At 30.5% G+C, this 15,326-nt stretch overlaps 1 long non-coding RNA gene across 1 annotated transcript; it reads right to left on the reverse strand.

The window, feature by feature from the left end:
• Positions 1-826: 826 nt before the first annotated feature.
• Positions 827-13,623, reverse strand: LOC128164482 (uncharacterized). The gene is made up of 5 exons (XR_008240947.1): positions 13,546-13,623; positions 6,720-6,800; positions 6,371-6,453; positions 1,792-1,877; positions 827-1,180 (listed from the first exon to the last, which is right to left on the reverse strand). It is a non-coding gene; the product is annotated as an uncharacterized LOC128164482 (long non-coding RNA).
• Positions 13,624-15,326: the final 1,703 nt, after the last annotated feature.

Here is a 15,326-nt window from a genome sequence, read left to right on the forward strand (position 1 = left end):
AAGTATCAATTATTTGGACCAAATCCTGGACAGTTTTTTATAATATCGACGATATCAACGCACTTTGAAAAAAATAAATAAAAGCGCGTTTAACTGGTTCCAAAATTACTAGTAACACACTTTGAATTTTTTTACAAAGTGCGAAATATTTCAAAGTACATGTAACAAACCTATAAATCTTTGAATAAACCCAATTATTTGTTTTTCAATTATTTTTTTGATTTTTGAATAGCTAAAACCGAATGTTGTTATTAGAACAACTAATGGACCGTGGCAGTTTAGTTATTGAAAGAGAAAAACTATCACAGGCCCCTTCTACCTACATGTACATGTATATCACACGCATATACAAGCATCCATCATCTTTCATTTTCAGCCAAAGCTGTATGGTTATTTAAAGACAGAATGACGGAACAACTTCTGAGTAGAGCACTAGTTTTAATGGTGAAATTATAGATTATGATATAAAAATTCATGCAATTATTCACACCAAAATGCTCAATCACATTGATTATTTCTACATAATATTGCAAGGCATATACAAAAACAAGATCATGCATTAGCTAAGCTTATTTCATGCTAGGATCTAGAGGGAGGTCAGGGGGTCTGAACCCCCCCCCCTTGCAAAATTAAAATTTCTTTAAATTACATTATAAAATTACCAAAAATATGCCTCGGACCCTCCTCCCCCCCCGACAAACTCAAATAACCGTCCGACCCCCCTGGAATTCTTTTTGGATCAGCGCATGTATTTTTTGACGTAGTGATGTTGATACATTAAATAAAAATGAATATCAATGATTATGAAAGTAATTAAGACATTACATTAGACTCTGACTTTTTATTGAGTATTACTAAAACATTTAAATATTAATATGAACAAGGCAATATGATCGTTTAGGAACATTAAAACAGCAAAATATGTACATTGTATAACCCAACTTTCAATGCTACTGAATTTACACGTACATGTACACGTAAAAAGTGTATCAATTCTCTCATATCTTCATTTTTGGGAGAATACATGAAAACCACACGAACAATAAAAAATGTACCAGAGTTTCTAAATTTTGTAAACCAGTATTGATTAAAGCAATATTCATGGCGTAGATTTTTTCCGTTGACACTATTGGTCCTCAATCGTCTATCTAGGAAGTTAACCTATGTCTGAACACTGGTGCTGCAACACAAAAATACTTGTCAAAATATAAATTCTGAGAATGTGTTTCATCTCTGTAAAGCAAGACTTTTAAATGTACTTTTTTCAGATTTTATGCAATACTAAAAGGTATCACTACTCACTCTCTCTCTCTCTGTGTATCTCTCTCTCTCTCTCTCTCTCTCTCTCTCTCTCTCTCTCATAACTATCAATGAAAAACACATGTAGAGGCATTAAGTTTAAAATTCACTTTACACTTTAAATTCACACACTATCTCCCTCTCTATCTATTTTAACTTTTCCCTATCTCTCAATTTTTTTAATGCCTTATTTCAGTTTCATGCTGTTATCACTTTTTTACACACATCTAGTGACATTCAGGAAAAGTGTATCAATGATGAATTAACTTCATATTGATAAAAATTAAAGGCAGTTTTTCTGTATTCTCTTTCTCTTTTTTTTTATTTCTCCCCTCTCTCTTCATCTCTCTTTATTTATTTCTCTCTCTCTCTCTCAATCTCTCTCTCTCTCTCTCTCTCTCTATCTCTCTCTCTCTCTCTCCTCTCTCTACTCTCTCCTCTCTCTCTCATGCTTATTTCTTTTTAAGAAATAACATTTAATTTATACATTACCTTAATATGTATAATCTTAGACAATGGCTTTTCCATGTGAGACAAACACTTTTCTCAGGAAACCTCATTTAGCTTGGATATTTTTCCTGAAAGCATAAGACAACAATAAACATAAAAAAATATTTTGTTTACTTTGTTTTACTCTTATAAAAAAAGGTTATGTTTTGTTATACAAAGAAGTTTTTAGAAATGTATAATTGACCTTTATAAAAGTGTTCAAATATTGCTGCTGTTGTTATGTTCTACATGATCTCTCTCTCTCTCTCTCTCTCTCTCTCTCTCTCTCATTTGAACACATTTCTTTTAAAAGTCCTCTAACTCCCTCTCTACCTTCTGCAAAATGTCTTTGTCTCTAACTTTGTTTCAATTTCACTGACTCTCTCTCTCTCTCTCTCTCTCTCTCTCTCTCTCTCTCTCTCTCTCTCTCTCTAATTGCCATCACATTTAGTTATTTACACACATGTAGTGACATTCAGGTAAAGTATCTCAATAGAACAAAAATCCCTTGATTTAAACAAAATGTTTTAATAAGTCCTCTAACTTCCTCTCTCTCTTCCGCTTTAATTTCTTTATCTTTAACTTATTTTCTATCAACTTCTTTCTGTCTTTTAAATGAACATTACTTTTCATTATTTACACACACATAGTGAAATTCAGGTAAAGTATCTCAATAAATAAAAAAGAAATTACCTCCTTTGAAGAAAAAGCTGTAAAAAGGCTTCTCACTTCCTCTCTCCCTTTCAATCTAATTATTTTATCTCTTAATTTCTATCAATTTCTCTGACTTTTTCAAACAGACATCACATTTCGTTATTTACACTCATGTAGTGACATTCAGGTCAAATATCTAAATTGAAAAACATATTTTACTTCAACAAAATGTTAATAATTCCTCTCTCTTCCTCTTTCCCTTTTGATATAATTCCTTTAAATCTAACTTAGTCTCTCTCTCTTCTCTCTCTCTCTCTCTCTCTCTCTCTCAAATTGACATCACATTTAGTTATTTACACGCGTGTAGTGACATTCAGGTAAAGTATCTAAATAGAAAAAATACTTCATTTATACAAACAGTTGTATTAAGTCTCACTTACTATCTTTCCTCCACTCTGATTTCTTTATCCTTTATTTCCTCTCTCTCTCTCTCTCTCTCTCTCTCTCTCTCTCTCTCTCTCTCTCTCTCATATTAACATCACATTTAGTAATTTACACTCATGTAGTGATATTCAGGCAAAAAAATTCAAAAGGAAAAATTCCTTCATTTGAACAAAAAGTTTTAATACTTCCTCTATCTTTCTCTTTTTCTACCGAACTGATTTCTTTCTCTCTTATTTTCTATTAAATTCTCTCTCTATTTTCCAATTGACATTACATTTAGTTATAAACACACATGTACTGACATTCAGTTAAAGTATCTCAATTAACAACAAAAAATTACCTCCTTTGAAGAAAAAGTTGTAATAAGTCCTCTCACTTCCTCTCTCCCTTTCGATCTAATTCCTTTATCTCTAAATTTATATCTATTTCTCTGACTTTTTTCAAAAAGACATCACATTTAGTTATTTACACACATGTAGTGACATTCAGGTAAAGTATCTCAATAGAACAAAAATCCCTTGATTTAAACAAAATGTTTTAATAAGTCCTCTAACTTCCTCTCTCTCTTCCGCTTTAATTTCTTTATCTTTAACTTATTTTCTATCAACTTCTTTCTGTCTTTTAAATGAACATTACTTTTCATTATTTACACACACATAGTGAAATTCAGGTAAAGTATCTCAATAAATAAAAAAGAAATTACCTCCTTTGAAGAAAAAGCTGTAAAAAGGCTTCTCACTTCCTCTCTCCCTTTCAATCTAATTATTTTATCTCTTAATTTCTATCAATTTCTCTGACTTTTTCAAACAGACATCACATTTCGTTATTTACACTCATGTAGTGACATTCAGGTCAAATATCTAAATTGAAAAACATATTTTACTTCAACAAAATGTTAATAATTCCTCTCTCTTCCTCTTTCCCTTTTGATATAATTCCTTTAAATCTAACTTAGTCTCTCTCTCTTCTCTCTCTCTCTCTCTCTCTCAAATTGACATCACATTTAGTTATTTACACGCGTGTAGTGACATTCAGGTAAAGTATCTAAATAGAAAAAATACTTCATTTATACAAACAGTTGTATTAAGTCTCACTTACTATCTTTCCTCCACTCTGATTTCTTTATCCTTTATTTCCTCTCTCTCTCTCTCTCTCTCTCTCTCTCTCTCTCTCTCATATTAACATCACATTTAGTAATTTACACTCATGTAGTGATATTCAGGCAAAAAAATTCAAAAGGAAAAATTCCTTCATTTGAACAAAAAGTTTTAATACTTCCTCTATCTTTCTCTTTTTCTACCGAACTGATTTCTTTCTCTCTTATTTTCTATTAAATTCTCTCTCTATTTTCCAATTGACATTACATTTAGTTATAAACACACATGTACTGACATTCAGTTAAAGTATCTCAATTAACAACAAAAAATTACCTCCTTTGAAGAAAAAGTTGTAATAAGTCCTCTCACTTCCTCTCTCCCTTTCGATCTAATTCCTTTATCTCTAAATTTATATCTATTTCTCTGACTTTTTTCAAAAAGACATCACATTTAGTTATTTACACACATGTAGTGACATTCAGGTCAAATATCTAAATTGAAAAACATGCTTTATTTAAACAAAATGTTAATAATTCCTCTCCCTTCCTCTCTCCCTTTTGATCTAATTCCTTTAAATCTAACTTAGTGTCTATCAACCTCTCTCTCTCTCTTTCAAATTGACATCACATTTAGTTATTTACACGCATGTAGTGACATTCAGGTAAAGTATCTAAATAGAAAAATTACTTCATTTATACAAAAAAGTTGCATTAAGTCATCTCACTTCCTTTCTCCCCTCCACTCTGACTTTTTTATCTTCTATTTCTTATTGACATCTCTCTCATTCTCTCTCTCTCTCTCTCTCTCTCTCTCTCTCTCATATTAACATCACATTTAGTAATTTACACTCATGTAGTGACATTCAGGCTAAAAATGTCAAATGAAAAAAATTGCTTCATTTGAATAAAAAGTTTTAATACATCCTCTATCTCTCTCTCTCTACCGAACTGATTTCTGTCTCTCTTCTCTCTCTCTCTCTCTCTCTCTCTCTCTCTCTCTCTCTCTCTCTCTCTCTCAAATTGCCATTCCATTTAGTTATTAACACACATGCAGTGACATTCAGGTAAAGTCTCCATAGAAAAAAAGTGCTTCACTTAAACAAAAAGTTGTAATAAGTCCTCTCACTTTCTCTCTCTCTTCTGATCTAATTCTTCTCTCTAAATTTATATCTATTTCTCTGACTTTTTTAAATACACTTCACATTTACTTATTTACACACATGTAGTGACATTTAGGTAAAATATCTAAATTGAAAAAAAAATGCTTTATTTTAACAAAATGTTAATAATTCTTCTCCCTTCCTCTCTCCATTCCGATCTAATTCCTTTAAATCAAGCTTAGTTTCTATCAACTTCTCTCTCTCTCTCTCTCTCTCTCTCTCTCTCTCTCTCTCTCTCTCTCTCTCTCTTTCAAATTGACATCACATTAAGTTATTTACATGCATGTAGTGACATTCAGGTAAAGTATCTAAATAGAAAAATTACTTTATTTATACAAAAAGTTGAAATTTGCCATCTCACTTCCTATCTTAATCCCTGTACTATAAATTCTTCAACTTTTATTTCCTATCAACTTCTCTCTCTCTCTCTCTCTCTCTCTCTAAAATTAACACCACATTTAGTTAATTACACTCATGTGGTGACATTCAGGCAAACATTTTTAAAGAAAAAATTGCTTCATTTGAACAAAAAAACATGTCCTCTATCTTCTTCTCTCCCTTCCAATCCGATTTCTTTTTTCATATTTTCTATTAAGTTATCTGTCTCTCTTTTTCAAATTGACATAACATTCAGTTATTTACACACTTGTAGTGACATTCAGGTAAAGTATCTCCATAGAAAAAAATTGCTTCACTTAAAACAAAAAGTTTTAATAAGTCCTCTCACTTCCTCTCTCCCTTCCAATCTAATTCCTTTGTTTCTTATTTTCTATCAAGTTTTCTGACTTTTTTTCAAATAGACATTACATTTAGTTATTTACACATAAGTAGTGACATTCATGTATTATATCCAAATAGCAAAAATGCTTCATTTTTTTCCCAATAATTCCCCCCTCTCTCTCTCTCTCTTCCTTCCAATCTAGTTCCTTTAAATCAAACTTAGTGTCTATCGACTTCTTTCTCTCTCTTTCAAATTGACATCACATTTAGTTATTTACACGCATGTAGTGACATTCAGGTAAAATATCTAAATAGAAAAATTACTTCTTTTATACAAATTAGTTGTATTAAGTCATCTCACTATTTCTCCCCTTCAATCTAATTCTCTCTCTCTCTCTCTCACTCTTTCTCTCTCTCACATGCACACACACACATAGCATTTCTCTTTTTCTGTTATTATTTGTAATAGTTAGTTGTTTACAATAAGTAACAAAAATTATACTGATACCTTCAAAAGCATCATTTTAAACATCTGCATCAAAAAACATATCAGTCATTGTCTGCAGATGCTTTCCATTTTGGGCCATTTGTCTTAAAAGAAAATGTAGAAAAATTTCAGATATGCATAGTATCATTCACAATTAATTGTTCATTCTTAATTTCTTAATAATCATATACATTGTATACAGTAATATATAATTATATAAAGAATTTAATTCAGCTCACTCAGATCAAATGTAAAAGTATTACTCATAGACACTAAAGTGCAAATAAAGCTTCTTTCTCTTCTATATCCCTCTTTCTTTTTTTCCCTTAAGCATGTGTTTGTTTACAGTAAGAAAAAAATTATTCATTACCTGGAAAAGCACAATATCCAACATCTACATCATAAGGCACATCAGTCACTATTTGCAAACAACATTTTTGGTTTTGAGTCTCTAAAAGAAAATGTAAAAAAGAAGAATAATATTGGTTACATGTTGAGTTCATTAATGCAACGAAATAATCACCGTGAGTATATAAAATAATCCTTTTGTAAAGTATTGGACCCCCATGAGGAAACCAATATCTTTTGCTTTTAACTTGAAAAAATCAGTATACATTATGTACATGTAATTGATTATTAAAAAAAAAAAACCTATATCACCATTATAGTTTAAATAAAAATCCTTTCCTATTGAACTAAATAGACCTCCATGAGGACACCCATGCTTTTCTTTCAACGTTAAAAATTCAGTTTACTTATTCACTCCAAAAACCTCATAAATATTCTTGGATCTTTACTTCTACCCTGATTTGTCTTAAATTACATTAACACTAAGAAATATTCACCATTAGTTTAAGTAAAAATCCTTTCCTGTTGAACTTAGAACCCCATGAGTAAATTTATACTTTTAATTTTATTGCTACAAATTCAGTATACTTGATCACTAAGGAAACTCCCTAAATTTATTTAAATCAATATTTGTACCCTTATTTATCCTAAATTACACAAATACTATGTAATAATTACCATTAGTTTAAGTAAAAATCCTTTCCTATTGAACTTACACACCCATGAAGAAAATCATTCTTTTCATTTTAACATTATAAAATCAGTAAACTAAATCACTTAGGAAACCCCTTAAATCATTTTCAATCAATATTTGTACCCTAATTAATCCTAAATTACACTAATACTAAAAAAAAATAACCATTAGTGTAAGTAAAAATCCTTTCCTGTTGAACTTAGACCCCCATGAAGAAACCCACACTTTTCATTTTAACGTTCTAAACTCAGTATACTTAATCATATAGGAAACCCCTTAAATCTTTTTCAATCAATATTTGTACCCTAATTTATCTTTAATTACACTAATACTAAAAAATTATCCCCACTAGTTTAGGTAAAATCCTTTCCTGTTAAATTTAGACTCCCATGAGGAAACCCATAATTTTCATTCAACGTTCTAAAATCAGTATACTTATTCACTTCGGAAACCCCCTAAATATTTTTCAGTCAATATTTATTCCCTAATTTATACTTTATGACTTTTTTTATTACATAAACACTAAGAAAAAATAACCATTGGTTTAAGTCAAAATCCATTCCTGTTGAACTTGGACTCCCATGAGGAAATTCATACTTTTCATTTTAATACATGTATTATAAAATCAGTATACTTAATCACTAAGGAAACCCTTAATTCTTTTTCAATCAATATTTGTACCCTAATTTATCCTAAACTACATTAACACTTAGAAATAATCACCATTAGTTTAAGTAAAAGTTCTTTCCTATTGAACTTAGACCCCCATGAGGAAAACCATACTTTTTATTTTAACGTTCTAAAATCAGTATGTTTTTACTTAGGAAACCCCTTAAATTTTTTTTCAGTCAATTTTTGTACCCTAATTTATTCTAAATTACACTAATGCTAAGAAATATTCATCATTTGTTTAAGTAAAAATTCTTAACTATTGAACTTGGACTCCCTTGAGGAAACCCATAATTTTCATTTTAACGTTATAAAATCAGTATACAGCTTATTCACTTAGAAAACCCCTAAAATCTTTCTCAATCAATATTTGTACCCTAATTTATCCTAAACTACATTAACACTAAGAAATAATCACCATTAGTTTAAGTAAAAGTTCTTTCCTATTGAACTTAGACCCCATTGAGGAAAACCATATACTTTTTATTTTAATGTTCTAAAATCAGTATGTTTTCACTTAGGAAACCCCTTAAATTTCTTCTCAGTCAATATTTGTACTCTAATTTATCCTTAATTACACTAATGGTAAGAAATATTCATCATTAGTATAAGTAAAAATCCTTTCCTATTAAACTTGGACTCCCATGAGGAAACCCATAATTTTAATTTAAACGTTATGAATTCAGTATACTTATTCACTTAGGAAACCCCTTAAATCTTCTTCAATCAATATTTGTATTCTAATTTATCCTAAACTACACTAATGTTAAGAAATAATCATCATTAGTTTAAGTAAAAATCCTTTCCTATTGAACTTAGACCCCAATGAGAAAACTCATACTTTTCATTTTAACGCTCTTAAATCAGTATACTAAATCACTTAGGAAACCCCTTAAATCTTTTTCAATCAATATTTGTACCTTAATTTATTCTAAATTACACTAATACTAAGAAATAATCACCATTAGTGTAAGTTAAATCCTTCTCTGTTATATTTAGACTCCCATGAGGAAACCCATAATTTTCATTTTAACGTTATAAAATCAGTATACTTGATCACTTAGGACACCCCCTAAATCTTTTTCAATCAATGTTTGTGCCTTAATTTATCTTAAATTACACTAATACTATGAATTAATCATCATTAGTTTAAGTAAAAATCCTTTCCTATTGAACTTAGACCCCATTGAGGAAAACCATATACTTTTTATTTTAACGTTCTAAAATCAGTATGTTTTCACTTAGGAAACCCCTTAAATTTCTTTTCAGTCAATATTTGTACTCTAATTTATCCTAAATTACACTAATGGTTAGAAATATTCATCATTAGTATAAGTAAAAATCCTTTCCTATTAAACTTAGACTCCCATGAGGAAACCCATAATTTTAATTTAAACGTTATGAATTCAGTATAGTTATTCACTTAGGAAACCCCTTAAATCTTCTTCAATCAATATTTGTATCCTAATTTATCCTAAATTACACTAATGTTAAGAAATAATCATCATTAGTTTAAGTAAAAATCCTTTCCTATTGAACTTAGACCCCCATGAGAAAACTCATACTTTTCATTTTAACGCTCTTAAATCAGTATACTAAATCACTTAGGAAACCCCTTAAATCTTTTTCAATCAATATTTGTACCTTAATTTATCCTAAATTACACTAATACTAAGAAATAATCACCATTAGTGTAATTTAAATCCTTTTCTGTTATATTTAGACTCCCAAGAGGAAACCCATAATTTTCATTTTAACGTTATAAAATCAGTATACTTGATCACTTAGGACACCCCCTAAATCTTTTTCAATCAATGTTTGTGCCTTAATTTATCTTAAATTACACTAATACTATGAATTAATCACCATTAGTTGAAGTAAAAATCCTTTCCTATTGAACTTAGACTTCCATAAGGAAACCCTTAATTTTCATTTTAACGTTCTAAAATCAGTATAGTATTTATTTAGGAAACCCCCCCTAGATTTTTAAATCAATATTTGTATCCTAATTTATCTTAAATTACACTAATACTAAGATATAACCACCATTAGTTTAAGTAAAAATCTTTTTTTATTGAACTTAGACTCCCATGAAGAAACCCATAATTTTAATTCAAACGTTATGAATTCAGTATACTTATTCACTTAGGAAACCATCTAAATCTTTTTCAATCAATATGTGTACCCTAATTTATCCTAAACTACACTAATGTTAAGAAATAATCATCATTAGTTTAAGTAATAATCCTCTCCTATTGAACTTAGACCCTGATGAGGAAACCTAAAATTTTCATTTTAACGCTCTTAAATCAGTATACTAAATCACTTAGGAAACCCCTGAAATCTTTTTCAATCAATATTTGTACCTTAATTTATTCTAAATTACACTAATACTAAGAAATAATCACCATTAGTGTAAGTTAAATCCTTTTCTGTTAAATTTAGACTCCCATGAGGAAACCCATAATTTTCATTTTAACGTTATAAAATAAGTATACTTGATCACTTAGGACACCCCCTAAATCTTTTTCAATCAATATTTGTACCCTAATTTATCCTAAATTACACTAATACTATGAATTAATCATCATTAGTTTAAGTAAAAATCCTTTCCTTTTGAACTTACACTTCCATAAGGAAACCCTTAATTTTCATTTTAACGTTCTAAAATCAGTATAGTATTTATTTAGGAAACCCCCCCTAAATTTTTTAAATCAATATTTGTATCCTAATTTATCTTAAATTACACTTATACTAAGAAATAATCGCCATTAGTTTAAGTAAAAATCCTTTCCTATTGAACTTAGACTCCCATGAGGAAACCCATAATTTTAATTTAAACGTTATGAATTCAGTATTGTTATTCACTTAGGAAACCATCTAAATCTTTTTCAATCAATAGTTGTACCCTAATTTATCCTAAACTACACTAATGTTAAGAAATAATCATCATTAGTTTAAGTAAAAATCCTTTCCTATTGAACTTAGACCCCCATGAGGAAACTTTTATTTTTCATTTTAACGCTCCTAAATCAGTATACTAAATCACTAAGGAAACCCCTTAAATCTTTTTCAATCAATATTTGTACCCTAATTTATCCTAAATTACACTAATACTAAGAAATAATCACCATTAGTGTAGGTTAAATCCTTTTCTGTTAAATAAAGACTCCGATGAGGAAACCCATACATTTCATTTTAACGTTATAAAATCAGTATATTTGATCACTTAGGACACCCCCTAACATACTTGCCAACTGACCCGATTTCGTCGGGTCACACCCGATTTTTCGACCCTTCACCCGATTATTTTTTATGACCCGGCGGGTCATGCTTTTCACCCGATTTTTGTCGAACAACCCGAAAATCTCCCGATTTCCGGATTTGGTTTGTAAATTACGTTGCGCGTTTGACTTCCAGTTATGAACCCAAGCTGAGCTTGGATTTACGTAACGCGTAAACAATGAGTTGTTTTGACTAAGCGAAGGTTTAAATCATTAAGTGTGATGGCTTCCAATAAGAAAAGGTCTTCATCGGGGCCAGCGGAATCGAAACCAACAAAAAGAAACAATATTTTTGTACCTATCAACATATCTGGGAAAATGAATGAATTTCCCATAGGTAAAACAAAGTAATCGAGTACAAAACGAGGCTTTTGCGTTCTATGTAACGCACATTTGAATATTGGATTTTGTGCCCAAAATGATCTGACTAAACATTCAAAACGCTAAGCCATGTATAGAATGCTTTTTAATACACAAAACTGAAAAGTCTTCCAAGTCACTTACAACTTTCATGCCATCATTTACAGAGTTCAAAAGCAAGGTTAATGTAGCAGAAACTCTTTTTGCATTTTTTTTTCAGCTGAACACAACCTTCCATTTTCTGTGTCAGATTACTTTACAAAATTCAAAATCAGCAACTGTTAGTTAAAATGCTTCTTTGCAATAAAGTATTACACATAAGTTTTAACACATATTTCTATTGTATATATCTATGAAATGCATGATAAATATGTCGTAAATGTCGTTACGCGCTATGACCAGATTTTTTACTTTCCAAATCTGGTCATGACCAGATTTTCACATGTTGGAGGTTGGCAAGTATGCCCTAAATCTTTTTCAATCAATATTTGTACCCTAATTTATCCTAAATTACACTAATACTATGAATTAATCATCATTAGTTTAAGTTAAAATCCTTTCCTATTGAACTTAGACTTCCATAAGGAAACCCTTAATTTTCATTTTAACGTTCTAAAATCAGTATAGTATTTATTTAGGAAACCCCCCCTAAATTTTTTAAATCAATATCTGTACCCTAATTTATCTTAAATTACACTAATACTAAGAAATAATCACCATTAGTTGAAGTAAAAATCCTTTTTTATTGAACTTAGACTCCCATGAAGAAACCCATAATTTTAATTTAAACGTTATGAATTCAGTATACTTATTCACTTAGGAAACCATCTTAATCTTTTTCAATCAATATGTGTACCCTAATTTATCCTAAACTACACTAATGTTAAGAAATAATCATCAATAGTTTAAGTAAAAATCCTTTCCTATTGAACTTAGACCCCAATGAGGAAACCTGTACTTTTCATTTTAATGTTCTAAAATCAATCTGTACACTTAATCACTTAGGAAACCCTCTAAATCTTTTTGGATCATTATCTGTACCCAAATTTATCTCAGATTGTACTAATATTAAGAAATAATCACCATTAGCTTAAGTAAATATCATTTATTTTGAAATTTAACCCCATGAGAAAACTCATACTTTTCATTTTAATGATAAAAATCAGTATTTCCTACTCAATCACTTTTTTAAAGTAACTTTCCCTAATATGTTTCTATTAATATAATTATGTAACGTAATTCATCCGTATTTTTAATGAAATTGTATGTATGTGGAAACAGCATAACGATTCCACAGAACACAGCATTATGATTTTTAGAAAGATAGAGGAAATTAGGATTAAAAGTTGGCAATGTTTACAGAATGTTTTTAAACAGGTATTATGATAAAAGCTATGCTGATTGAGGTTAAAAGATCACATATTTTGCTTTTAATACATATTATTTATTTAAAAGAATTAAATATAGACTCAGTGTTAACCAGTTGGGAAAAAATACCGCTAAATTGAGGAAATATCACCTATTTCTGATTAGGAATGGGGCCGAATTTCGGCCACTAAGAAGGTACTGATATATCCCTTAAAATATAAGAATAATCTGTTCCATAATTAAATAAATCTTGAAATAAAATAGACACATTTTAATTCTAAATAAGTTACGTTCCCTTCTTTGATTATGAATATGGCATTCGCATGATGTCAAAATTAGATCTCGTGTTCTCTTATCAGTGAAAAACTTAACAGGAAAGACAATGTCTGACCTTGTTATAGTCGTTTACCAGATTTATCTATTAGAATAGAATGATATAATCCCCTAGATATCGAAGAAAAAATGATACTTACTGTAAACAATTATTTCCATCTTCGAGTAGGAAGTTCCGATTGCGCATGCGCTATTTATATCCAATGGAGGAAAGTGTGTAAAGTACTCTTATGGACTCCACGATGGGTGTAAAAAAATCCACATACACACCGGAAACCCAAACATAGTACGATTTTATATTTTTTGAATCAGGTACGATGAGAAATAACGTTTCCGAACGATTTTACTTCCCACTACACGGGTGCATGTAGTGGGAAGAAAAAATGTAGTGGGATAAAACGTGTGTATTCATACTCGTGTAGTGGTATTCAGGTGCTTACAAACACACACACACACACACACACACACACACAGGTTTGTAAACACCGTCAATTGACTACACCTGAAAATTTACATGCAACTGACTACACTGCTTTCTCGTATACTTACAGCGAAGAAAATTCAGAATTCTATTTAAAATAGTATCCTAATGATCGCTATATACTGCGATTTTTATTTTCATTTAAAATAAGAATCTGTAAAATGCCGTGCATCTCACTACATTTTTACACTTTATGAAAACACACATGCAACTCAATACTGACAGAATGGCATGCATTTCACTACACTATTGACAACACACATGAAAATCACTACATTTTGATGTATATACTATATATCGCATTATAATCTCATAAATAATCTTATCTGCGTTTTAATTCTAAGCGATTTTCTTATACTTGCGCATCTGAATGTGGGTTTGAATTTTCTATTCATTGCAGTGCTTTACAAGCAAAATCAAAATACGGTTACATAAAAAAATCATAGCTGGTCAGCAAGAAAACATAATCACCACAAGTGATCGTTTGTACATCAACTGAAAAAAATACATATTAAGCTATTTTTTATAAAACATTATTGACTAAACTGTTGAATTTTACACTGTGAATCATGATAGTTAACGCAGCTATATATACTTGACAATTGCAACGTATTCTAAACACTGAAAACAAACAAATACAGTTTACAAGTTTGGTCAAGATATTTTTGATGAGAACAAAATCCTCCAGTCATTTTCCCACTTTGAAAAACTTTACGCTTCTAATATATTAAACAAAAAACGATTATTATTTTACATAGAAAAAAATTCCCATTTTGCCCGTAAAAAATGTGTTATTACATAAACTCAGCAGAATGTTTCTACGTTAAGAAAACTGAACGCAGAAGAAACGCAAAGAGAGCGCAATAATCGCATCTACAGCGACCTCTAAGAGCGCGCGAAAATAAAAATAACACGTTCAAACGCTGTGTATGCGCACTGAGAGCGCGACAGAGACGCAGTGACATCCCAAATTTTTTGGACTCCGAGAGGTCTTTGTGCATGCGCAATCAACTTATCGTTACTGCAAATATGTGCGTTGCTTGAGCGCGCCGACGGAGATCTATAGTAGTGGTGCTGTTGCAGACCTTAAGGCGCTGTCATGATGACAACACATTTCATTATTTACTGTGTGCTTATCAAAATGCAGAAACACGGTGCGTACTTTGTGTATGCTCAAATTGGGCGCCGTCTCATGCCGTTCTAGGCGATCCCACCGCGACAAATGAAGATGTTGCTGCATTGTTGCGGCGCTGTGTGAGCTGTATGAGCTTTTACTGCTTGCAGTTTGATGCTTTACATTTTTAAAAGAACGCAGCAGGACTGCATTGAGAACGCACCCGGTGTAACTTGAGTTCTTAAATTCCATGTCGCACGGTCACCATTTTGTTTAATTTTTTTTACTACCTTTGAATCATTCACGCTTTAATTTTTGACAAGCAA

Source organism: Crassostrea angulata, chromosome 10, assembly GCF_025612915.1.
Source record: "Crassostrea angulata isolate pt1a10 chromosome 10, ASM2561291v2, whole genome shotgun sequence".
Taxonomy (NCBI): Eukaryota; Metazoa; Mollusca; class Bivalvia; order Ostreida; family Ostreidae; genus Magallana; species Magallana angulata.